This window comes from Triturus cristatus, chromosome 12 (assembly GCF_964204655.1).
Source record: "Triturus cristatus chromosome 12, aTriCri1.1, whole genome shotgun sequence".
NCBI classification, from domain to species: domain Eukaryota; kingdom Metazoa; phylum Chordata; class Amphibia; order Caudata; family Salamandridae; genus Triturus; species Triturus cristatus.
In genome coordinates, this window is record NC_140595.1 from 147,939,568 (window position 1) to 147,966,866 (window position 27,299).

Sequence of the window (27,299 nt, forward strand, 5' to 3'; positions counted from 1 at the left end):
TGTTCTCCCTGAACATTCCGGAGATCTCACACTTACAAGAGCCCACCGAGTGCCAGAGCATCTGCCCTCAAATTCAAACTATCCTTGCACAATTCTTGTGAACTTTGGAGACTATTGGGTGAAGGAGTGCTTTCTAAGGCCATTAACCAGAAATTGTTTGGTAGCCCTGAAATTCGTCTCTGTCATATGATCTCCGACATGTCCGCTTCAGCAGCTAAGAGGTCGAAGGAATTCGTAATGATGCTCCACTTTTTTAAATCACAGGGAGCCCAGGCAATGAGCACACAACAGTCAAAAGTGAAGGTGTTAGTGAAAGGGCGGTTCCACATATTCCGTGATGTCTCTGAGGCTCAGGAACTACTACAGCAAATATCGAATAAGTCGTAATTATATAGTGCAGAATTAGAAACTGGACTACTGGCTAGTATGACAACCAAAATTAATGACTGTGTTTATTTCATGTGGTTCTGTTCCTCTTGGGCCATGGAACTCTGACTTTTAGGCCTGGGACCCATTGTATTATGTGTCTAATCATTATTCAAATGTCACTCAGTTTATCGACTAGAGATGGGATGCCTAATAACTTTTTTGCGAGAACTTGTGTACTTTGGTTACTATGAGAGGGGTGCTTTTATGCTTCCACTGTTCCACTTCTTTTTTTCTCTTCCTTTTAGGTGGGGTCTCTGTTTGTCCAGGCCCAGGCACCTTGTTGTGGTGTTGGGTGGGGTAGGGGTAGTCCGATCGATCTTGGCACAAGGTCAGGGTGCCAGACTCTTGAAGGTGGGAAGGATGTCTAGTTCGAGTGGAATGGCACACCACTCACACAGCTTAGGGGAGTGTGTAGTGAGGGAGGGCGAATTGGGGGAAATGGGGGCAAAAGGTGTGGAGGGGTGGTGGTAGTCTGGGTTTAAAAGTTTGTTAAAAAGAAATCCAATTACGCAATCAAGTGACAGGACCAAATTTGTGATTATGACTACATGCACAATTGTACTACGAGTGGTGATTCAAAATGTTTATTCTTTGCAATGAATATGTTATCTTCCTGGAAAGGGAGCCATCGCCATCAGGTTGATTGCTCCCTTAGGCAGCAAATGCTGGGGATCAGTCTAGAATATGTACCTGACATAGAGTGGATGCTTGACTCAATCAGTCTAGAATCTGTTTTCCATAAAGGGATTAGTCAGGGTCTTGTAGCACTCAGCTTGGGTTCTATTTTTAGAATAAGAATGATGATAATGAATAATACTCTGAGGGTAGTTGTGTTTAATCTTAATGGCTGTAGTAATAAAAAGAAACTGTGAGCTACTGAAGCTTGGATTATAACTGAAAATCCATCAGTGATTCAGTAGCTTTCTACAATTACTTTGTTCTTCCCTTAAAATGGGAGAGAACCATGTCGCTGGTGCTCTATTTGATTTGGAGGGGAGGAATTTTAAGGGGGCTAGTTGGTCGAGTGTAGAAGTGACTAGAGCATTATAGTTGGCCAGGTCTTCTTCAATGTTTTCGGATGCCGATATGTGTTACCAGAAAGGATATTCGAGAAATGGCCAGGCGTTATTTTATGCCATTGTCTTCTCCAACTACGGGAAGATGTCATAGGAGCGGCGAAGGCTCTGCCCTCTTTTATATGGAAGCGCAGTAGAAAATGATCGGTCCAGGTAAGGGGGCGAGGAGCCTGGCAATATATGTTGGAAGTAGTAGTCAGGATAAGATCGAGAGTATGTCCCGCTAAATGGGTGGGGCCGACAATCCATTCCATGAGCTGAACTGAGAAATTCATGAGGGGACCTGGGGGGCGGTAGACTAGAGCACCTTTCCAACAATGATGGCTTCAGGAGTCGATCCTAAATACCATTATTTCTAGATTGGTATCGCCATGGTGTAATGTAATGGAGACCTTGATCGATTCCTTGTGCACTATTGCTATTCCCCCACCTGTCTTAACTAATCTATCACATTTGTGAATTCGATAACCTGCCATAATGGCGGTGGAGGAGCTAGGCTTCAGCCAAGTTTCTGTAATAAAGCAGAGAGCTATGGGCCTTGATGAAAGTAGGTCCCAGATCTCAATGGCGTGTTTGGGAAGGGATCTGACAATAACCAAGAGGCAATGTAAGTCCCGGTCAGAATAAAATATATAAGGGGGCTGAGCTTTGTTAGCCGCTGGGGAATGTATTTTATTCACGTTGTCTAGTCCATCACTAATCAAAGTAGGCGGGAGGATACTAAACTGGCAGTAGCTGCAAGCAAAAGCTCCCTTCAATGCTGCTGCTGGAGCCTTGTTAAGGTAGCTGGAAGAGCAGGCCCCTCTAAGTGCTTTAAGTTTTAAACCAGAATAGGTATACTTCAGGTTAAAAGGGGTAGGGGTTCTGGCTTCTGGTGATGACTGGGCACGGACGAGCGCAGACGGGCTTGCCTTTGGCACGCCAGCGGCGTGCGTTCGCTGCACGTACGCTCCCACATGGTACTTTAATAGGGATTCCCCCGGAAGTGATGAGTGAGGGGGAGGAGCCACGTACCGCCGCTACAATCGGCACTAAGAGCCGCGGCGGACCGGGGACCAGCATACAGCCAAATAATAAGGTGCGAGTGTCAAAATAATTGCTTTATTAAAGTAGGCTGAGCTAACGTTTTGAAACAAATGCGATGTGTGCAAAATAGTGCACATTTAGAATACGAGTAAAATATGAGTAAAAAATGCAAGCAGCAGAATTAAAGCAAGGTTAAAAGCAAGGGTTCAAAATCATTCCCCAAACTGACCCGCTAACGCTAATCTTTATGCGTCCGCTCCCACATGGTACTTTAATAGGGATTCCCCCTAGAAGTGAGGAGGCAGGGGGAGGAGCCACGTCCCTCCGCTACTATCGGCACTAAGAGCCGCGGTGGCTTTCTCATAGCGCAACTGACAAAGAAGCCTATAAGCTCTGCTTGACCCTTTACCATAAAAATAGAAAGAAGGCGTGCCAGACCCAATATTGAGTCCCAGTTGAATCAGGCAGGAAATTCTTCAAAGGAGCTTTTCCGCATTTTGAAGTTATTCACTAACCCCAAGGCATGTCATAATGATGTAACGCCCTCACAATACCTTTGTGATAATCTGGCTAAGCACTTCACTCAGTAGATTGAAGACATCTATGACAGTATTATTAAAGATAAGGACCCCCAACTAACTAACATTGCATTTCACCCACCACACCCTAACTCCGTAAATCTTTTAGATTGCTTTCCCCCTCTTACCATACACACAGTGGAGTCCCTCATGAAAACAGTCAAATCTGGCTCACCTCAGGATGCTCTACCCGCCAAGATATCTATGCTACTTCATAAGCAGCTGGCTCCTTTGATCTGCTCTATCCTTAACTTCTCATTGACCATGGGCATACTACCTTCCGAATGGAAAGCTTCCCAAATAATACCAATGCGGAAAAAACCCAATGCTCTACCAGAAGACCTATCCAATTACCGCCCTATTTCCTTGCTGTCTTACTTGAGTAAACTCCTGGAGAAGCATGTGAATCAACATCTTTCCAATTTCATGGAATCAACAGGGGGTTTAGATCCTTCCCAGTCGGGTTTTCACCCCAGATTTAGTACAGAGACAGCATTAGTTGCAGTCACTGATAACCTCTGACATTTCCTAGATAATGGACGAGCAGTACTGTTAGTGCTGCTACATTTGTCAGCAGTGTTTGACACGGTATCCCACTCTATTCTTCTATCTAGACTTAGAAATGTTGGTATTCTAAATCAAGCTTATCTGTCGCTGGCTAACTTCTTAAATAATCGCACCCAAACTGTCACTTTAGGCACTTTCTAATCCTCTACATCAAAGCTGACCAAAGGTGTACCCCAGGGATCCTGCTTGAGCCCCAAATTGTTTAATATTTATGTGGCTCCCCTGGCAGATCTTCTTAGGACCCTGGGTTTCATCCCTATTTCTTATGCGGATGACACCCAGCTGCTAATGGCATTTGACAGACATTCTGTTAACACTCAGTTGGCCTTCTCTGAAGGTATGAATGCAATTTCGAAATGGATGAGAAACAACTTTCTCCAGGTAAATGCCAGCAAAACGGAAATTATGCTCTTTGGAGAGGCACCCATATTATGGTCCCCAGATTGGTGGCCTACCAATTTAGGCCCCGCTCCTACTCCTAAGGCAGTAGTGAAAAATCTTGGCGTGCATTTGGATCAGAAACGTTCGATGAAAAAACAAGTCTCAGCTACTGTGTTTACCTGGTTCTTTACATTAAGTCTTTTGAGGAAGGCCTTTCCTTTCCTCCCTTTGACAGTCAGGAAAACTTTACTACAGGACCTTATTTCAGCCACTGAAGCATCACTCAACAGATTTCAGGTGGTCCAAAATATTGCCGCCCAATTGGTGTCTAATTTCCCAGCCAAAACCGCTTCCCTGCCTCTACTCCAGGGATTTCACTGGCTGCTGGTTCGGAAATGGATCCGCTTTAAAATCTGCTGTATAGTGCATAAGGCACTCCACAGCAAAGCCCCCAGTTACCTTAGTGATAGGCTCACGTGCTATCAGCCCTCTAGAATACTCCGGTCTGGATCGAAATCACTCCTTATGGTTCCTCGGATAAAGAAATCACGCACAGGGGGAAAAGCTATTTACTATCTAGCTCCCTCATATTGGAAACAAATTCCACTTCATCTTCGTGAATGTACCAACTATCTTCAATTCCGACGACTTCTTAAAACCAAACTTTTTCTGTCCCCCTCAATGACTCTGTAATCTTCCTTTAGCTCCCCGACGCTGACCTAATAGCACTTTTATAGCACGGAGATACCCCTTTGGGGGGGATTCGTGCGCTCTATAAGACACATAACTAAAAATAAAAATAAAACCCAGGAGACTCACATTTCGGCAGGGAAATTGGTGGAGTACTCTATGTTTAAAACCTGGGCAGTATATAGGGGTTTTTCCTCATCCCAAGCGGCACACCGCTGTACTGCACTTTTTGTGGGGAAGAGGTTGGATGCGGAAGTGGTGAATTTCTCCAGTGATAAGAATGGAAGGTGGGTCTGGGTGACCTGTAATTTGGGGTCAAAATGCCTCACGTTTGTTAGTGCTTATGCCCCGGTTGAAGATAACACCATGCTCTATGATTGGTTATTCCAATCCTTATTTTTAATCCTGGCCAAAGTAATCATTGGAGAGGATTATAACTTTCTGCAAAAACGAACAATTGACTCATCTGCTAAATTTAAAGACATTTTAAGCCAAAAACCTTAAAGTCATACAAAGCTATTTTAAAACTCTGGGCTTAATCGACCCCTGGTGGGAGGCTTTTCTGACAAAAATTATTTATACCTGCTTCTCTAGAAGATTTCATACTGCATCTTGGATAGACTTTTTTCTGGTCTCTAAAGCTTTGGTCTTTCACTGTCAACGAATTCTACCCCAAGGTTTTTCAGACCATGCAATGAGGCTGAGGTAGAGCAAACCCCAATACTTACTAGGCAGTGAGTTTTCAATAAGCAATATCTGCAAGATGACATATGGGTGCAATTTTGTAAAAATGAGATAAAAGAATTCCTCATAACGAATCATTGAACAGCTCCTCCTAGTACCTTCTAGGAGAACCTAAAGTCATATATTCGAGGGTTGATGATAAGTAAGGATGCGGAAAATACTAAAAAAGGCAAGTTACAAAAATAAACTCTAGAAAGAAGTGTGCAGCAAAGTTACGAAATGTTTCCAAGAAATCCATCTGTATCCAACAAAAGAAAACTCGATAAGGCTAAGCAGATGCTGACTGAGGCATATTACGTAAAATGTGAAATGTGTAATCACGTCCACAAACAAAAAGCATGTAAAGAAAGTAACTTCACAAGGAGGCTTCTAGCCTAGCAGGCATGTGAACAGGCTGCCAATAATAAGATTGATGCTCTTAAATACCCCATCACAGGCACTTTAAGTAAGGAGTCTGGAAGGGTGAGCGAAATCATGCTAGAACATTATAGACGAATCTACGCACAAAGTCAATTAATTGATAAAGCGTCTCTTGAAACGTTTCGATCAGAACAAAATATCCTGGTGTTAATGGCCGTTGAAGGGGCGTACATTGCAATATCCTTTTCCAAAGAAGAACTGATTGAAGTTATTAGGAATGCCCCAAAGTGTTTCCCAGAGGAATTTTTAAAAGTTTTTCTAGACATTCTGGCAGAATATTTTGTACTGGTTGCCCACACTATGTTAGAGGGAGGTCCTATATGGCATTTCATAAAGGGAATGTGGTGAGTTTTTTTTAAAAGGGGGAGGATGGCTAGGACCCAAATTCATATCACCCCTTTACACTACTAAACACAGATTATAAATTCCTCACAAAACTTTTAGCCAACAGATTGAATTTAATAGCACCAAAATTAATTCATTCAGATCAGAATGGTTTTATTGCAGGGAGGCAGTTTAGGGACAAATACATATTATTTGGCAGAAGCCTTAGGTTATTTTGAGGTGAGTAATACACCTGCTCTTGTGCTTCTTTTGAATGCGGAAAAAGCATTCAGCCTCGTGGTCTGGGAAGCATTATTTTGTATTCTGTCCAGATTTGGGATACTTTCCTAGTTCCCAGGGTTGTTACAAAAGATGTACTGTAACCCAGAAGCTAGCATTATTGTCAACTCAATAGAGGTGGGGATAATAAAGGTGCTGTCTGGAACCCAACAGGGCTGCCCTCTAACCCCGCTCCTATTTGCCTTCTTTATTGAAAAATTGGCAATAATAATTAGGGAAAATCTTGATATTCGCCCCCCTCTGCCATTAATGGTGAAGATAAAATTATATGCAGACAATATTATGTTCATGCTTGAGTGCAGAAATGGTGTGCAGGAAAAGGTATTTGAGACTTTTGCTCAATTCGAGCGGCTCACTGGCTAAAAGGTCAATTAAAAGAAAACTGAAATAATATTATGCGAGTATAACCAAGATATTTTGCATCCGGATATTGTCTTGTGTGTCAATTCACACCCAAAAAGATATTTAGGATTGCGTTTTCTAAATGGATCGAGGACTTATAGGCTCTTAATTTCTCTCTGTTGCTTTTAAAAATACAACACTTATTTTCGCGTTGGAATTCTTTACCCCAGACAATTTTAGGGAGTGTCTCTCTGATTAAGATGTCCATTCTCCCGGTGTTAAAATTGTTATTCTTGGCTACACCCTGTGTCTTAACTACGTCCTTTTGAGAAAAGGTCGAGTCTATGCTTACGTCCCTCATTTGGCAAAAAAAACGCCAAATCTTTTCCTTACTTTGCTCAGTATATGTTTAGGTTTCAAGCAAAGCCCCACATAGGAATATTTTTGAACCACTTCTTGCAGTTGATTTGTCTGGAATATCAGATAGGCAATGAATTAATAATTGTGAAATCTCACAAAAAAGTATTCTATAAGTGCATGCTTTCGAAAATCCAGGGATTTTTTTAGAAGATATGCTATTCCTTATATTTATGTTGCAACACTCCTTTCAGAAGTCGCTATAAAATCAGGTATTAAATTGTCATCGGAAATAGTCCAAAGGTGGGCAAAAACAGAGTTCATAAAAATATCAGACTTTATTTAGACGGAATGGGCTTGTATAGAATATTATATAAGGTCTTAACTAAGTTGGAATTGTGCCTTATAAATCATAGTAAAAAGATTGTTTTTGCATTATTAGAGGAGGATAAAGATAATCCCAGGGAGTGGAAAAAACTGCTGGCCCTTATTAAAAGCCTGGATCTTGGGGCGTGGCTTGAACGCCGAAGTGTCATGGCGGATCCTGCGTGAGCTCCGCTCCATCGCGGGACTCGGAACCTTCTTTGGGGCTTAATTTCTGCAGTTCTACTGCAAAATGGGACTGCCTTGCAATGTGGACATCGCGGTGAGTCTTCTGGCCGCCTTCTTCTTCACTTTTCCTCGTTTTTGACGGCTTTCATCGTAACGGCAGTTTTTCTCCTCAGAGATGCGAGCGGCCGCCATTTTGTTTGCGCATTTTCGCGGCGCTCGTATCTCCCCTTTATGAATGCGTCTGCAAATTATGGCATCTGAATTTAGGCTTTTTCTGCCTCCAACTGGTTTACATACTGCCTGAAGCACACCAGGGGCATTAATATTGACATTATTTTCCGATTTTCGTCATTTCCTGATAATGCAATGCATCAACTCGTCGCTTGCTTCAATGTGCGTGCCTCTCCCCTCATATATTTTGTTGTATGAAGTGCCTATACTACTCATGGTTTTCTTCATTTGTTGCTGGCTGTGTGAGGTGCTTTCTGTCTACTGCCGCTGGAACGCTTTTAGTCAAGGCATGGTTCCACTGGTCTTTGTTACTGTGGCCATCGCTATAATGGACTTGGGTCGATTCTGCCTCGTTCAAGACTAAACTTACCTCCATTTCCAGTTGCCACAACCTTGGTTTGACTCAGTGCACCTGTTAGAGTGGCGTAACTACTTCCCTGCATTAAAGTGACATAACATTTTTGTCTCTTTGGATTTACTGTGTTGTCGGTCTTTTTGCTGATTAATGATGGCTAGTGATGCCCACGTGTCCAGACCATCGGTTTCTGGCACAAAACAGAAAAGGCACAAAAATGATCCGCCTTCGCCAATTTTATCATCACAAAATCCAATACTGGATACCATCTTGGATGAGGTTCGAGGCCTCCAGCCCTTCATGTCCGCTACCAACGACAAGCTTAAGCAAATTGAGGAAAGATGGATTGTTATGGAAAGTAAAGTACTTGACCTTGAGCAACGGGTCAGTGACATACAAGATATCTCTACAAAGATTCCTCTCCTTGAACAAGAAATTCTGAAACTAAAACTCCACACTGAGGATCTTGAAAATCGCAATCGTAGAAATAACCTTCGCCTTTTTGGCCTGCCGGAAAATGTTGAAGGGACTGACCTAGTATCATTTCTAAAGAAATTCCTTCCAGAGCTTCTGGACCTTCAGTCTTTGTCCAATCCTCTCAACATACAAAGAGCGCACCGGTTGGGTCGGCTTCAGCCATCTGCTAACAAACCTCGTGGTATTATAATGTTGTTCTTGGAATTCACCGATCTCATGCAAGTTTTGAAGGCTGTCAGAATCAAACGTCGTCTTATTTGGTCTGGACATAACATTTTCATATCTCAAGATATATCTAATGCTACAAACGCCAGACGCAAAGAATTCCTTGCTCATCGGCCTCAGTTGCGACAACTCAACATTCAATATGGAATTCTTCATCCCTGCCTCTGCAAAATCACTCATGAGGGACGCACACGTTCCTTTGAGGATCCGGATAAACTCAAACTTTTTCTTCATAATTTCTCCTCACATGGCATGGATACTGGTTCTTGATTTCATTTACTTTGTTGGATTGTTCCTGCTTTATTTGTTTTATTGATTTGCCTGTTTTCTTATGTTGATTTTCTGTCCTTCTTTCCCCTTGTGAGGCTCATAGCCCATTTCTTATTTTCTGCTTCTGCTTTCACTGTGGTCCGCGTCTTTCGGTGTCACTACGCTCCCTGCTCTTAGATCTTCTTTCTTTTTACAGATCTAGATGTTCTTCCTTGATCTGTTTACTTTTCTCCACTTCTCTCTTTTACCTCTCTTTCCTCTTCCTCTTCTTTCTTTCTATTTTTCTTTTCCTCGTTCTTCCTCATTTTTAATCTTGTTTCCATGTTCTGGTTTTTCTCCTAAGACTTGGTTTTCTGTTTTACTTAATGAAAAATGTCTTTCCTTTTTGTTTCTTGTCAATCCCGCAGTTTTATGGTCCTATGTCCGTACATTCCCCTGCTCCCGGAAGTATGGTTAATGTCGTTTCGTGGAATGTCTGTGGTCTAGGTCACCCCATCAAGCATCAAAAGGTATTGTCTCATCTAGCTAAACTTAACACCCAGGTTGCTTTTTTACAGGAAACTCACTGCAATGATAAAGAATCACTTAAACTTAAACGTCAATGGGTCAATCAGATTGTTTTCTCTCCTGCTACTGACCGGCACGGTGGTGTTGCTATTTTATTTCACAAATCTATTAATGCACAAATTATATCATCTGAGTGTGATCCGAATGGTCGTTGGGTATTGACTGAGGTTATCATTAATAAACGACAACTGACTTTTTTCAATATTTATGGGCCTGTTAAACCAGACACTGAATTTTGGCATTCTATAAAATTGAAATTATTGTCAACTTCCAATTCTAATATTGTGGTTGGTGGTGATTTTAATAATTGGTTGGACCCGTTCACTGATAGGCAATCCAAATGCAAGTTCAAACCTGACAAATCCCACAAATCATTTCAAACAGCCATTTCTTCTCGCCCTCTAGTCGATGCCTGGAAAACATGTAACCCTGATACCTCAGAATTTACTTTCTTTTCACATGTACACCATACTAGATCTCGTATTGATTATATTCTTATTTCCAAATCACTGCTACCTTGTCTCCAGTCGTCTGAGATTGGATCTATCTTTATTTCTGACCATGCTCCTGTCTCCACCCATATTGACTTATCTCTCACCACTTGCAAACAAGGTAGATGGCGTTTCAATAACTTTCTTTTATCAGATCGTACTTTTATTTCAGAAGCGACCTCCTTTATTAAGGAATTTTTTTCTTTTAATAATTCTTTAGACACCTCCTTACACAACAATTGGGATGCTTTTAAAGCATCTTTCAGAGCTTTTACTATTGCCTATTCCTCAAAGAAGAAAAAATTGCTGCATACTAAATAGAAAGAAACTTTAACCCACATAAAAGCGTTGGAACATAAGTATTATTCTTCCAAATCCTCCTCATCACTACAAGAATTAATCAAAGCTAAATCCACCCTGAATAAGATAGTCACAACGGATGCCTGTAATATTCTCCTCAAGATTAAGTCGAAATATCACGGAGGTCAAAACAAAGCCGGGAAAATGTTAGCAAACTATCTAAAAATTAAATCAGAACGTAAAGCTATTGGCCCAATTCATTCAGAATTGGATGATTCACTCCTTTCATCTGACTCGGATATTATTGCCACATTTCAATCATATTACAAGCTCTTATATACAGAAACTACCAAGCCCTCTGAAGATGATTTTGCTTCCATTTTCAGTGATATCCCTAAGCCACAAATTTCCCAAGATGATTTCCAACCCCTTGAAGAAGATATTTCCTTACAAGAATTATCTGATGCTCTTAAACCTTTGAAGAAAGCAAAAGCTCCTGGCCCGGATGGCTTTTCAATTGAATTACTTTCTGCTTTCTCTTCAATTTTTGCGCCCAAATTATTAGAACTTTTTAATTCTTTTATCTCCAATTCCCAAGCCTGTGGTTCTTTTTTGGAAGCCCTTATCATTGTAATCCCCAAACCAGATAAAGATTCCTCCTATTGTAAAAATTTTCGTCCTATTTCACTAATTAATTATGATTGTAAAATTTTTGCAAAAATATTGGCTTCTCGTTTAGAGAAAATTATTCCTCTACTCATTAATCCAGACCAAGTTGGTTTTGTTAAAGGTCGTTTGGCCTCTGATAATGCCAGAATGTTTTCCAATATCCTTGCTCTTAGTAAAAAATATCCCTCCCCATCAGCGGCTTTATCCTTGGATGCTGAAAAAGCCTTTGACCGTGTTAATTGGGAGTTCCTGCTTCACACTTTACGATGGTTTGGCTTTGGTCCGAAGTTTATTTCATATGTTAAGTTGTTATACACCAATCCCAAAGCTTGTATTTTTGTTAATGGTCTCTTTTCCCCTTATTCAAAGAGGTACGCGTCAGGGCTAACCTCTTTCACCATTACTCTTCCTGTTATGTTTAGAGCCATTTCTGGAACGTATCAGAAGTAATCCTCTCATTACTGGATTTAATCTTAAGTCTCAACAAATTAAGTTGTCTGCTTATGCTGATGATGTTCTTATTTATATGTCTAATCCTGTATCTTCCATACCCCCCTTTTTGCAGGAAATTGCATCATTCGCTAAGGTTTCAGGTTACAAATTAAACTTCTCTAAAACTGAGATTTTACCTTTAAATCCTTCATGTTACAGGTATATGTTTGAATTGTCTAATTTCACATGGTGTCCCCAAAAAATAAAGTATCTTGGCACATGGTTTACCCCCAGCATTCGTGATACATTAGCTCAGAATTTCTCTGCCTTAAAACTTAAAATTACTAATTTGTTAAATCTCTGGTCTCCCTTGTTCCTCTCTTGGTGGGGCAGACTTGATACAATTAAAATGATGATTGTGCCTCAGATTCTGTTTATATTATCTATGTTACCTTTTAAAATCCCTAAATATTATTTTTCTCAGATTAATTCGCTATGCACCAAGTTTCTATGGAATAACAAACATGCTCGTATTGCCCTGTCTAAACTGATTCGTCTTAAAAATGAAGGGGGAGTAAGATTCCCTGATTTTAATTTATACCATAATGCATTTTTTATTCGTCAATTTTTTGCTTTGTCCAAGGATTATCAGGACTTACCTAAACCTTCTTGGGTTAATGTTGAATGCTCTTTGTTAAATGACTTTTCAATACGAGATGTTGTGCATATGACTAACTGTACTCTTATTTCCAAATACCCTATATTGAAACATTCTCAAATGTTGTTACACACACTTTTCTTTAAGAACCTGAATAATTATCAATCCTTTCTAGCGTCATCACTTTGGTTTAACAAGTACATTAAATTTCGCCGCAAGTCATTCTACTACAAACAATGGAAAGAAAAGGGCCTTTTTTATGTACATCAACTGATTGTTAACAATATAATTCTCTCTTTCCATCAGTTGCAAGTTTCTTTCCAACTTCCTGATTCCTGTATTCTGCAATATGATACGTTAGTCCCAATTTTACAGGAGTGCCTACAGAAATTCCCTTCTCTTCCAACTCCTACTTCCTTTCTTCCTGACTCTTCATTATTTCATATCTCTACCGATACTATTCCTAGTGCCTCCTTTATGTATAAATCTTTATCTACTCCTATCTGTACACGGGTCAAATCTAAGGTGGAACTGGAGTGGAAACAAGACCTCTCTTTGACTCTATCATTATCACAATGGGATAAGTTTTGGCAGAAACTATTCAAGACCTCCAAAGCTGCTAATCTCACACAGTCCCTATTTTTTATTTTTAATAGAGTCGTCATTACTCCCCTTATATTACATAAGTTCAATCACTCTGTCACATCATCTTGTTGGTCTTGCCCTAATGCTGAAGGTTCCTTAATACATTTATTAATTTATTGTCCTAAGGTTTATGCTTTTTGGAATGATATATGGGCAAAATGTACATTGATTTTTTCTCATAATGTACAACTTAATATTCAAAATGTATTTTTAGGCACTGTTTCACCAGATTTTGATCTAGTTACTCCTGCTTCTCCGTTGTTAGATTTATTTCTTGCTGTGGCCTTTAAAGTTATACTCACTTGCTGGAAAGACAATTCTAAATTATCTTATCTTCATTGGTGGAACTATATTTGTGATGAACATAGAATTGCCTCTATCCCTCAATCTTCCATTCACATACAAATTAAGTCTGACCTACTATGGCTACCCTTTACGTCTTTTCTATCATCAACATCATAGTCTCTATCTACTCTTAGTATCTTGTTCTTCTTCTTTTTCTTTCTGTCCTCTCTCTTTCCTCTCCTTTTCCTTTCTTTCTCCTCCTATCCTCTCCCTCTTTCTTTTCCCTCTTTCCTTTTTGATAAAAATGTATTCTCCTATTTAAATAGTATATTCACTCTACTACCTATTTAGGAATCTTATATTTCATTGTAGTATATTAAGCCTTGCTTTTATTTCCTGTTCTTAGCAATATTTAGTATTATTGTATACACTGTTTATAACCTTTTTTATGTAGAATTCTCCTATTATATAGTCTTCATTTATATATGCTGACATGCTTACATCTTATTTGTTCTTACTGGCTAAATATGTATTTGTAATCCTGTGTATTTCTATCTTCAATAAAACTATTTAACTAAAAAAAAAAAGCCTGGATCTTTCCCAGAAGGTAATTAAAAAATGGGAGAAATATGAAGGCCTGGAATTAACAGCTAAGGTGTGGGATGAAGTTAATAAACCTAACTTCAGTGTGCTAAGAAGGGCCAATTGGAGCTGGATGCTATTTTTCAGTGAATAGCTCTTATACAGAACCCCATAATTTCTCTCACAAGTTAATCCTACCTCCAGAGCATCTGTTTCCGCTGCCTAGCCAGTCCCGCAGCCATCTGGACTCAAATAATAGGTCAATGCCCTCTTGTGCAGGGGTTCTGGAATGAAATATTCGTATTTTTGGAATCTGAATAGCAAGTTAGGCTAGTTCTGAGTATTTGTTGAAAGGCTTTGGGCCCGTCTTTCGGCCAAAGCATCAAATGTATTAAATGGATAAAATAAGTTTATATCGCAAGCAATGGTGGTCACCAAATCCCTCCTGTTCCAAAAATGGCGATCATGCCAGATTCCAACAGTAAGGGAGTGGGTTCAGAAATTGCGGCAAGTTAGAAATAGTGAACTGCTATATGCAATGCGTTCTGGGGGGATAAAGAAGTCGAAGAAACTGTGGGAAGGGCTTATAAGGGATAGTGTAGATAATTCGATTGTCATATCGCTATTTTGCACAGCTCAGCTCTGTTTGAACTTTGGATACTTGTCTATCATAGGAGAACACTAGAGCCATTCACTTTATTTTATGGATTTACTTCACGTGGGCTCTCTTATTAGTTAGTACCATTCTCTTTTATAATGTGTATTATGTCTTGGATTGTGTATGTCATATTTATTGATGGCTTGTGTATGTACAATATTTATTCACTGGTGCGAATTGAAATATTGTAATTATATTTTGGATCTCAATAAAAATGTTTAAAAAAATAAAACATTTATGCTACCAATACCAGCACCCAAGATTAATATTTTAACTAATATATTAAATTGAACAAAAAAAATGTTTTTTACAGCTATAGTTATTAAATAAAATATATGATTGAACAATTATAAACAAAAAATAGATGTTCTTCACAACAATATTCGGTGGCAAGATATTTGTGTGCTAAAAATATTTGTGACACAATATTTATGTTTCGCAATGTTAACAACTCAGGGCCCAATTACGATGTCGCTAGGAAAGCCCTCTCTATACGACTCAGATCCGAAGGGCCTTCCAAGCGAATCGCGTTGTGCGAGTCCGACTGAACGAGTACGATGCAGCCGTATGCTGACGGACTTGGTTCGCTCGGACTCCCATTAAACTCTATGGGATTCCGTGCTCCGACACCTACACATGTTCCCATAGAAAAAAGGGGTGGATGGGCAAAAGCGTACAGCCTGTGGTGTGCACCCCTTGTTGCCCGCCACACTGTGATGCTTGGATCGGGGGGACCCAAGTGCACCCACCCGCGACCAATTTTGAGGGCTTCCCAAAATTCGATTCCGACAGCTGTTTCATCTCGCTGAGACCAAGGCGATACAGCTGTCCGAATCGTGCCTCATACACGCTCGATCGGAATCCGGCTCCATTGCGTGGCATGATTCTCTGAGAAAGAGTTAGTCGGACAGGATTGGGTTCCGGAAACGATTTGGTCGACGCGGACGAGATCTTCGCATCGTACTTGGTCGCTCGGAGTGGTTGACGACTCGGTCGGAAACATAGGCTCCGAATTGGATTCGTACGTTCCAGTACCCGTCTGGAGGCCTTACTAAAGAGATCATAATTGGGCCCTCAATATTTTTTCCAAAGACTGATTTTTCCTAAAGACAGGATAAGACAAAGGGTCCGATTATGATGCCATCGTTATGGAACTGGAACCGAACGACCTCCAGTTGTTGGTTCCAGCCCAGGATTTAGGATGGGACTGTGCCCTGTTTGGTCGCAATCCTATACTAGGCTATGAGAGCATGCATTCCGAACAGATTGCATGCTCTCATAGCAAAGAGCAGGGGTGCAGTTCATCCCTGCACCTCGTGGCAGGCACCTCAAGGTGCCTGCCACCGGGTGCAGGGATCAATGGGGGCACCATAGTTATGAATAGGGTAATTAGAAATAGAAGAGCAGAATATATGGGTGAGTTTTTTTCATGTTACAAAGACTCTAGATATAGTATATGCTCATAGAAATAATTTAACATGTAGTCTGCAAACTGAAGAGAAAGATTTTATCAACATGGCAGAAGATGGAAGACAGGATTTTCAAAGGAAAGCAACTGAACAGGGGACACATGTTCCACCATGGGCTTTTAGAGAGGGAAACTACAAGAAGGGTGAGACTTATGCTGCAATGGCTCTGGATTGGCATTATAAAGGGAAACTTTGGTTGATTAGACTAAAAAGTAACTCTAATAATTATTTCATTGGCACTAGTGAATGTGAACATACTTTCTTTATTACTGGCAGATGGGGACTGAAAGGAGGAACTGATCCTGTTTTCCCAGGAGTTTATTATGCGTGTGGTAAAAGTGCTTACTATAGGTTGCCTGCACATTGGTATATTAGTTGTTATTTTGGGATTGTTTCCCCAAGGTTTACCATGTAGATAAGAATAATAAGATGAATGAGATGAAAGATAGACTTATACATAAGAAGAGAGCAAGTTTTTCAGAAATAGTAGGTGATATTTTTGGTGCACTGATACCTTCAGTTGGGGTTGTTCTAAATTCGCACAAAATAAGGCAATTGTCTACAGTGGTTGATCGTTTATTAATAGATACTGCTGGTGGGTTCTTAATGATTGATACTGAAATAGTTGCAATTAGATCAATGGTCTTGCATAATCGACTTGCCCTTGATATTTTATTAGCAAAAGAGGGTGAAGTCTGTGGCATGTTGAAAATCCAACATTGCTGTACTTATATTCCGGACAAGAGTCAGAATTTAGAAGGATATATTAAGAATATTACGAAATTACATGAAGAATTGACCCAACTAGAGGTTGATTTTTTGGGAGAAACTTGGTAGGAGTTTTTCCTTTGTAGGTAAATGGCTCAATACATTTGGAAGTAGTTTATTAGGGAGAATACTAATACCACTAATCTCAATAGCTGCAGTGTTGTTATCAATAATAAAGACATATAAATGTTGTAAATGTAGATGTGAGAAAAAGAAAATGATAGAATGAGACAATAAACGAAAAGCAAGAAAAAGAAAGAGAGATGAAATAGAATTAGAAGATATGAAAGGAGACTATTATAATAAAATGAAAAATCTGGACGAAATAATGATTAAAAGAGAAAAGAGTACAGACCTTTAGATAAAAATAAAGGTGGCAATTAGTATGATGGGTTTTTGTGATGGCTCAAAAATGCCATTAAAGGGGGGAATTGATGGAGCAGGTTTTTAAGTACAAAACCTGCTCGAATTAAGGCCCCAATAACATTTATTAATCGTGTGAAGCGATGATTTAATATGCACCAACTCGAACACAATGGGAAACACTTTGCGCCTGCGTGCACTAATACTAAGACTAATGCAGGAGCGGGTAATGCAAAATTTTGTATACCCACCCCATTTTGCATGTTGTTTTACTAATTAGATTAACTAATTAATTATAATCGAACTAATGGATTGGAGTGATGTGGAAAATACTTACCAACCTTACTAATGTATGAATTACACATGGGATTTGCACCTGCATGGCCTAATTAATACGTGAACTGAATTCTGTACGCATATTAATGATAGATAATTAGAATAGTGCATGATATATGTCGCTTTTGTGATGTAATTGTGATTTGTGCTTTATTTAGTAAGTATAAACTGCACTGAGTTTTGCTTTTGCTAGATAAATACACACACATATGGGTATTAGCAAGGGAATAACATTTAATTAGCCATTTTTATGTATTAATTACGTTTTTGTGTTTCTTTGCTTAAGTTGACCATTTCGAGTGGCCACAAAATGGCTTCCTACTGTATCCGATGAAACCGGCTCCATTGCTCAAGGTTCTGGGTGAAGTGCGCATGCGTCACCACTAGCAACTGTGGCCTGGACCTGACCCCAGATGAACATGTACCTTCCAAGGACAGCCTGGGACATCAGCCAAATATTTTGAACAAAGACTGTTGTGTGAACCGGAACTGACAAGGGTCATAACCCAAAAGAAACTTTCGTGAGAACCCAAAAGGATGATCCCTGATTGTCCAATCAGCGAACTCGGATGCCCAACCTTTGATACTTTTAACATCAATTTTACTATAAATTATGGTAGAATAGAGAGGTAATTGCGGTCGTTTTCCAATTTCCTGATGTTATGCTGACGGAGAGGACAATGACATTGTAGGACAGCTGTTTACCTGAATCTTTGACAGACTGATCAAATGCCCAATTTCCTGATGAACTGAACTTTCAAATTTGACGGGCATAGATTGATGAGACTACTGGATTTGACTTAGAAGACGATATTTAGCCAGAATAGGTAAATATGATGGTCAGCTGCTTGAACAACTAATGAATTTATTTGTATTAATTAGATAAAGAATTTATTTGATTCATTACAGAATTGAGTTGGTTTGTTTATTTATGAAAATGTATTAATGCGAAGAGAAAAAGAGAATTAGATAATCATTTCAACAGCAACTAGCAGATCCACCGCCAAGATTATGAGAGGAATACCAAAGATGGAACATAGGGCCTAATGAGCAACAGAAGGTGGTGTAGATTTGTCATTCATTAGGGTAAAAGTGGTATTTCCTTCTCATACCAGCGTTTGGAAGATAATCACCTCTCACATGGACTAATGGTGAGTGAATGTTGGTGTTATGGGCCCCACCAGCGAATGTATGGATAATGTGTGTATGTGAGATCTTTGGTCTGTGATAGAGGGAGGGATTTTGCACTCCACGCTGGAGCAGTTTTTCTGGTAGCAGAATGATGGTTTGCTATTGTTTTGGTTTGATGATTATTGCTTGTATATAGCTTATTGATTATTGATTGGTATTGATTTATGTACTAACAATCTATGTTGAGTTGCGTCGAGTTTAATGTTGTTGGTACGGCTTCTGGAATGTAGGAAGTCGGAAATTTGTAACAGTTCCGTAGTAGGGCAGAGGTAAGCGCTGCTCTCGGGAAAGACAGAATTGTTGTTGCCCTGTAGGTACACAGGGAAAACGTGTGACAATTGAAGTTGCACGGTGCATTGTCTGGGTTCGATTCGGTAGCATCGTCGTGTGTTGCCATCAGAGACATTTATAGTGTGAGAGAAGAGTGCATGAAAGTGAAGGTCTATTGTGAAGTTCTGGTCTTAGGTACCAGGGATCCAACTGGCATTCCGATAATGCTTATCACTGGAAAGGTGATAGGTACTCTCTGAGCTTGTAAGAAGGACAAAGGAGAGGTAAGCTCTGCTTTGTTAACGTATGTCATAATTCTGTAGTAGAACAGAATGTTCGCTTTTCTCGGTAAAGACAGGATTCTGTGTGAATGTACTATATTTTCTTGTATGAACGAGCATGAATGTAAAGGCATTCGGGTTGATTGCAAAACTCTAGGTTTATTTCTCAGGAGCATTGGGTCTCTAACTATGTGTCTTAAATACTAGAGAAACAATTAGCTAATGCTTGTTAGAAGGGTGAAGTAGAGGGATGTGCTACTTTATCAACGGAAGTAATGATTCCGTAGTAGGGCAGAGGTAAGCGCTGCTCTCGGGAAAGACGGAATTCTCGTAAGACATGTCTTTTTGCTGTTCTTTGGTTAGCGAAGCGGACAATGGAGATGTTTCTATGTTGTTACTAACAGAAGAGCAGATTTGTAAAGGAGGGGTAGACAGAAGCAGGAGCAGGAACTTCCGCAGCGGCTGCTGACGTCAGAATGACTGCGCTGGGATTGGAAAGTCGGTCAGAACTGTGAAACACTCCGGATTGGTGCGTTAGTGTACGCCGCGCTAGACGTGGAGAAATACAGGGTGACGTAGACGCTCCTTATTGGTGCGTTAGTGTGAGTCACGCTGGGATTTGAGGATTGTGACAGTGACGTAGACGTTCTGAATTGGTGCGTTAGTGTGAGTCGCGTTGTGATTGGATAGACTAGCGGCACAAACGTAAAGAGAGACTAGTGATACGCGAAAGGCAAGAAAATGTATTACGATCCACCAGAAAAAGAGAGAAAAACATGGTTAGGAAGAATCAAGAAGTGGTTTAAGAAGGACAAACCAGTTAAAACTAGGGAAGGACAGTTACTTCCTCCACCAAAAACCCCTGCATCTTATATGATTGCGAAATCTGGGTATCATACTTGTATTTGGTTAGATAACTGGGTGAGATATACAAAGGACGACGTAGTATTAGCTTTTCCAGAGCATGGTTCATTTAATTTGGCTGTTTTGAGAAACTTGAGAGAAAAAATTATGAATTTAGAACCAAGACCTAGACCGACGCAGTTTGAGGCTTTGACGGAATGGGAAGACGAAATGCATGAACGAGAGAGACAAAGAAATGGTAGAGGATATAGGTACTTGTTTGGAAGACCATATGGACATGAAACGCATAATGATCGAATGAAAAGATGGCGGGATGCGAGTATGACTGAGGGTGTGTTCCCTGTAAGAACTGTAGGAGAGAATGAAGGACAAAAGTGTGTAGAAAAGAGGCATAATGTGAAGTCGAGAGGGTATGGAACGAATGAGTCCGAGGATGATGTTCTTGATGATATGTTCTATAAAAATCCACCACCGTATCGACCAGAACCAGAAATATTAACTCCAAGTGCCCCAATGAGAGAAACGTTGCGATTTATAAAATCAGAACCAGAATCCCTAAGTTTGAGTAAAAACAGTGCTACTAGAGAAGTAGAGAAAAAGTCGGAAGAAAAAACGGATGGAGAAAATTCTGTAGAATTAGCAAAAACAACCCTGGAATTAACTGAGAAAATAAGAGAATTGACTAAGAATCTAGAAGCGTATACTGTTCCAGTAACGATAGGTCCAGTAATGCCTATTTTTGACAAACAGAAGGACAGTGAGCATTGTTTAACAGTCCCTTACAGAAGTAATAAACCCGTAGAACAACCAAGAGTGAGTCAGAATGAGAATCGATGGAGACAGACTATGAGTGTAATGGAACCGAATTTTACAAATAATCCATTTGTAGATCAGAATAGTGCAGAGAGACGTATGACAATGATAGATACAGTGTCAGAAACACCAAAAGATTTTGGACACGGAAGTATAGAAAAACCAGTAGGACCATCAACAGAAGAGTTAAGTGAATGGTTGAGAAGCCTGCAGAGGAAAGACAAAGAATCCCAATCAATTGATGTGGCAAAGTTACGAATGGTATTGGAAGAATTAATAGTAGGGACTATCCCAACAGAAAAATTGAAAACCTATCAGGATGAAGAATTATTATTTTTGTGCAAGAGTGTGACCTGGAGAGCAAAAAACTTACATGAAAGGTTAGAAGAAGTAGCTAATGAGATGGGCATTGATATTGAAAAGGTAAAAGCCTTATATAAACCATATCGAGTAGATTTCACTAAAAAGGACATTGAGAATATGAACACCACAGGACGAATAGGTCAAAATAAGGACATAATCATTTTGTTGAGAAAATGGGGAGACGTGGATAAATGGAGAAGCAGGTGGTATAGAAAACGCAATGATGCCTCAGATAAGATATTTTCAGTCTTTCCTGTAAGAGAAAAGGAGAAGGTAGTGACAGAATGCCCTATGAGAGAGATTCCAGGAGAGGATATGTACATGTCCCATGGACAAGACAGGATATTTTGTCTTTTACGAATGATTTCCCACGACTACGTGAAAAGCCCATCGAGTGGTACGGGCAGGTAGACAGATTTGTGAATTATCTAAAGTATTATGGATTGATTTGACTAGTCTGTTTGACAAAATAGTACCAGCAGATCTATGGACAGAATGCAAATTAATGATTAATTGGCCAACCAAGGAATATCCTAGGGATCCTAAAACAGGAGCTCCAGACCTCGAGGTAATGAAGAAATGTGAGCAGGTTATGGTTTTTCTGAAAAATAAAGTGCCCCCTAAAGAGACAGATTGGGTAAAAATTGATCAAACACACCAGGAAAGTAAAGAGTCAGTACATGCATTTTACAAGAGGCTAATACAAGCTTTTAAGCAGTTTAGCGGAGATGAGGATCTGAGTGAAAAGGATTTGAGTCATTTTGTATACAGATTTGTATATGGTTTACGTCCAGAAATTGGTGAGATGATTAAACAGCATACGGTAGATTGGCAAAACAAGAAAATAGTTGAAGTATTGAGACATGCTAAATACTTCAGTGATGAAATTGAAGCAAAACAGCGGAAGCTAAAAGAGAAGGCAATGTGGGCTCAGGTAAAGGTAGCAGAGAGACAAGAAGCACAATTAGTGGAACAAGCAGGGTCAAAGCCGAAATTTAATACTGGGAAGTATAAAGGGAATATTGAAGAAGCTAAAAAGAAATTTCCGTGTCATAATTGCGGCAGGATAGGGCATTAGAAATCCGAGTGTGAGTTTCCCCCGAGTACCAACAATGAAAATCCATCATTGAACCCACAGGTGCAGCATGAGGTGAGTGGTCAACTGCTGCAACAGCAGCAAGTTGTTCCCCCACAGAATCAGGTGCCAAAACCGCCTTTTCCACAGAGCAGAAACACACAGACGTATAGTAGTGAATCAGGATTCTACAATGAAGAACAGGTAAATAAGCCGCCATGCGCTAGCGCTGTCTCGCAGTCTTGGCTGCAGCGTGATGAGAGTGACTCAGAAGAGAGCTATTGATGGTGCCGAAGGGAGGAAGGAGAGTGCGTGCTTGGCGCAACTCTAGAAGTAGACCAGACAGGACCTTTTGTAGATGGGAAGGTTAATGATGAAAATATTACTTTCCTAGTGGATACTGGTGCTACTCGATCAACTGTTAGATCAGCTGATGTTAAGAATCATCCTCTCTCGGATGAAACGATCCAAGTAGTTGGTGTGTCCAACAGACAGATTAAAACATATCTTACAGACCCCGTGAAAGTTAGCATAGGGAAATTTTCAGAATGCACCGCTTTGTGGTGTGTGACACCAGTCCTGTGAATCTGTTAGGTAGGGACCTGTTGTTCAAAATGAATTGCACTATATTTTGTACTCCGGATGGAATAGCTTTTGAAACACCAGATGATGATGTATTGTACAAGATGACCATAGCTAATAGAGAAAATGAAGTTGCTGAAACATATGCTGTATTCAACCCAGATGAATTACCTAAAGAATTGAGACAATCTGTAAAAGCAGAAGTTTGGGATTTCACTGGAGAAGATGTAGGGTTAATGAGAAATGTAGATCCAATCAAAATAACCGTAAAGGAAGGAGTAACATATCCGAATGTTCCACAATACAAATTGACACCTGAAATAATTGAAGGTGTAACTCTCGTAATAGAGAAAATGATCAGGCAAGGAATTTTGAGAGAAATAGTGAGTAGTCCATGTAATTCACCGATAATGGGACTGAAAAAGCCTAATGGGAAATTCAGGATAGTGCAAGATCTGAGAAAGGTGAATAAAATTGTGGTATCATGTTGTCCCATTGTACCAAATCCATCAGTGATTTTATATCAGATTCCTCATGATGCAGAATGGTATACGGTGATTGATTTGTGTCATGCTTTCTTTTCCATCCCATTGCACCACGACAGTCAGCAAATTTTTGCATTTCGTTTTGGTGAGCGGATTTTGGCATGGTGCCGAATCCCACAGGGGTATACAGAAAGCCCCTCAATATTCAATCAGCTATTAAAGAAGTCTTTGGAAAGTCTAGAAATGCCTGAAAGCTCTGTATTAGTCCAATACATTGACGACCTTTTGGTGGCGTCAAAAACACGTGAAGCTTGTGAGGTAGATACGATAGCCTTGCTGAATCATTTGGCAGATGGAGGACTTAAAGTGTCACCAGCGAAACTACAGTTTTGCAAGAAGGAAGTGCAGTATTTGGGACATAACATTGAGAAAGGACTAAGGAAAATAACCGTAGACAGAATCAGAATAATAAAAGGAATGAGAGCTCCCATGACTCAAAGAGAAGTGAGAATGTTTTTGGGAATGGTTGGATACTGTCGTCAGTGGATAAGCAACTTTTCCTTGATCGCAAAACCTTTGATGCGATTAACGAGAAGTGATGTGAGATATCCTATTGAATTAAACAAAGAGGAATTGGCAGCATTCAGAAAATTGAGAGATGGTTTGTGTGAAGCACCTGCATTGGGTATGCCTGACTATGAGAAAGAATTCGAGTTGTATTGCAGTGAGAGAAATGGATGTGCACTTTCTGTATTGATCCAGAAGCATGGAAAACTGAGAAGACAAATTGCATATTTTTCATCAATGCTTGATCCAGTAGCTGTAGCTTTACCTGGATGTTTGAAAGCGGTGGCTGCAACATGTCGAAGTTTGGAGCAGAGTGAAGGAATTGTGATGGGATATCCATTGAAAGTGTTTGTACCTCATGATGTAGCAATTCTGTTAAAAAGGAGTCGTACTCAGTATATGACACACAGTCGGCTGACTAAATATGAGAAGGTCATATTGGGTGCAACTAATGTGAGTCTTGCAAGATGTTTGAATGTGAATCCTGCAACATTGTTGCCTGATGCTGAGATTGTGGAAGTAAGAGATGAAGTGGATCATGATTGTTTGGATGTACTTGATTTTAGTACAAAACCCCGACCCGATATAAAAGATGTACCTTTGCCAGAAAGTGATTTTGTGATGTTCGTTGATGGGTCATGTTTGAGAACAGATGAAGGAGTGCTGAGTGCAGCGTATGCAGTATGCACAGTCGCAGCAGTAATAGAAGCATCATATCTGAAAGGAGTGAAATCAGCCCAAGTAGCAGAACTTGTGGCTTTGACTAGAGCATGCAAGATTGGGAAGAGTGTGAGAGTGACTGTGATAACTGACAGCCAGTATGGCTTTGGAGTGGTCCATGACTTCGGCCAACTATGGCTACAAAGAGGTTTTCTGACCTCGAGTGGAACTCCTATTAAGAATGCAGAAGTGGTTGGAAAGTTGCTTGAGTCGATACAGCTGCCTAGACAATTGGCTGTTGTGAAATGTGCTGCTCATATTCAGGGTGGTGATTATATCGCCACCGGGAACAGGTACGCCAATGACATGGCACAGTATTGCGCACAAAATCAGAATTCGGTCAATCGGGCTAAGGAAAGAGACATGTCTTCTTGCTCATTGATGCTTACTAACATTGTGGGAACTTGGGAAGAGGTAAGACAATTGCAGGAAGAGGCAGGAGATGAGGAAATGAGACAGTGGGTAAAAGCAGGATGTGCCCCAAGGGAAAAGGATCATGTGTGGGTCTATTGAGATGGAAGACCAGTTATGCCTGATAGCATGATGTCTACCATGGCACGGATGTATCATGGCCAGGGACATATAGGGAGAGATGCCATGATCAGGTCATTTAAGTAGACCTGGTACAATGCAAAATTCAGACTTGTAGCAGAAATTTTTGTCAAAGGTGCTTAATATGTCAGCAATACAATCCTGGAAGGAAGACAGTAGTGAGTCTGGGAACAATAGGTCGTGAAGGAGGGCCTTTCACCAGAATGCAAGTAGATTTCATTGAGATGCCTCCCTGTAACAGAATGAGGTATGTTTTGGTTATGGTCTGCCTATTCTCTAGGTGGGTGGAAGCATTCCCACAAGAAGAAATTATGGGTTGACAGTAGCCAAGCTATTGCTAAGAGAGTTCATCCCTAGATTCGGGTTCCCAGTGACAATTGAGTCAGACCGAGGAGGACATTTCCACAATGAGATTGTAGGATTAATTTGTGAAGCATTGAATGTACAACAAAAACTACATTGTGCCTACCGACCAGAGGCTTCTGGTGTGGTTGAACAGATGAATGGTACTATCAAAAATAGAATAGGGAAAATGTGTTTGGCCACAGGTATGAAATGGCCTGATGTCTTGCCTCTAGTACTCATGCCAATTAGGTAAATTCCAGACAGAACTACAGGATTGAGTCCTCATGAAATAATCATGGGACGTGCTATGAGACATGTGTTTATACCAGTCAACAAGCTGATGACTATACCTGATGACATGGTTTTGGAATACTGTAAAGGCCTGGCTGACGCAGTTCATTCTGTGTTTCATCAGGTTGGAGCAGATGCCACCACACTTGAAAAGAAGCCAGCCCATGATCTGAGCCCAGGTGACTGGGTAAGGACAAAGGTCCACAGAAGAAGAAATTGTCTGGTTCCAAGGTGGGGAAAACCACGACAAGTCATTCTGACCACGACCACAGCTGTGAAGTGTGCTGGACTGAAAAACTGGATCCATGCAAGTCATACCTTGAGAATTCCGAATCCGGTGGACAGCACAGGAAAAGAATATTTTGATGAATCAGAATCAAGTACTGAGTCAGATGACGAAGGGTCAAAGACACGAGAAAACTCTGAAAGGGGGGAAACAGAACCAAGTTCAGCTTTGGTCCCCAGAAGTAGCTCTCTGAGAAGAAGAATGCAGATTTCTGAATCCAGCGATTCTGGAAACGAGCAAGAAGTGCAGGGTTCTAAAAAGGAACACAGAAAGAAAAAAGGAAAGAGTACTGAAGATACAATAAGAGAAATTCGTGAAAAGGAAGTACCAGACGAGAGACTGAGAGAAATTCCACCTGAAATAACAAATTTAAGCGAACAAGAGACAGGTACAGAGAGAGAGGGACAGATTTCTGCGGAAGACCCCTGAGGAGATGTAGGGAACTGCAACATCCAGTTAGGTGAAGGGACAAGTAGCCAGCAGGAAGATTGCGTGTCGGAGATTCAAAGAGGGACAGAAGTAGGGAAAACAAAACAAGTGGTGGAAGAAGAAGTCGTTGAAAAGACAAAGCAAGTTGAGACAGATTCTGAAGAGAGTGAAAATGAAATACCTGAAGATCGTGTTCTAAGAAAGAGAGCTTGGAGGAATGAATAGAATGACAAAGGGAGTAAAGTAAAAAGAGTTGCGAGAGATGATGTTTGGCCCAATAAAATAAAGAAACTGAGATATCGACTGACACGAGTGAATTCACCAAGAGCTGAACAGGTGAATGAAGTGACAAGTCAAGAAAAATCAAAAGAAGATGAAATAACTGAAGATACAGAGAGTAAAAGAACAAGGAAACCTAACCAGAAGTATAAGTCACCGGAATGGACGTACGTGGCTCTGCCTGAAAAGGGAGAAGAGGCAGATAGTCAAGGAAATCCAGAGGAGGCTGTACTGAAAGTGGTTGAGGACGAAGTAGAATCAGAAATCCTGAGAGTTCTCTTGTCCGACATTGGAGAAGAAGAAACTGAAGTTCAGGAAAATCTGTATTTGAATGACGAG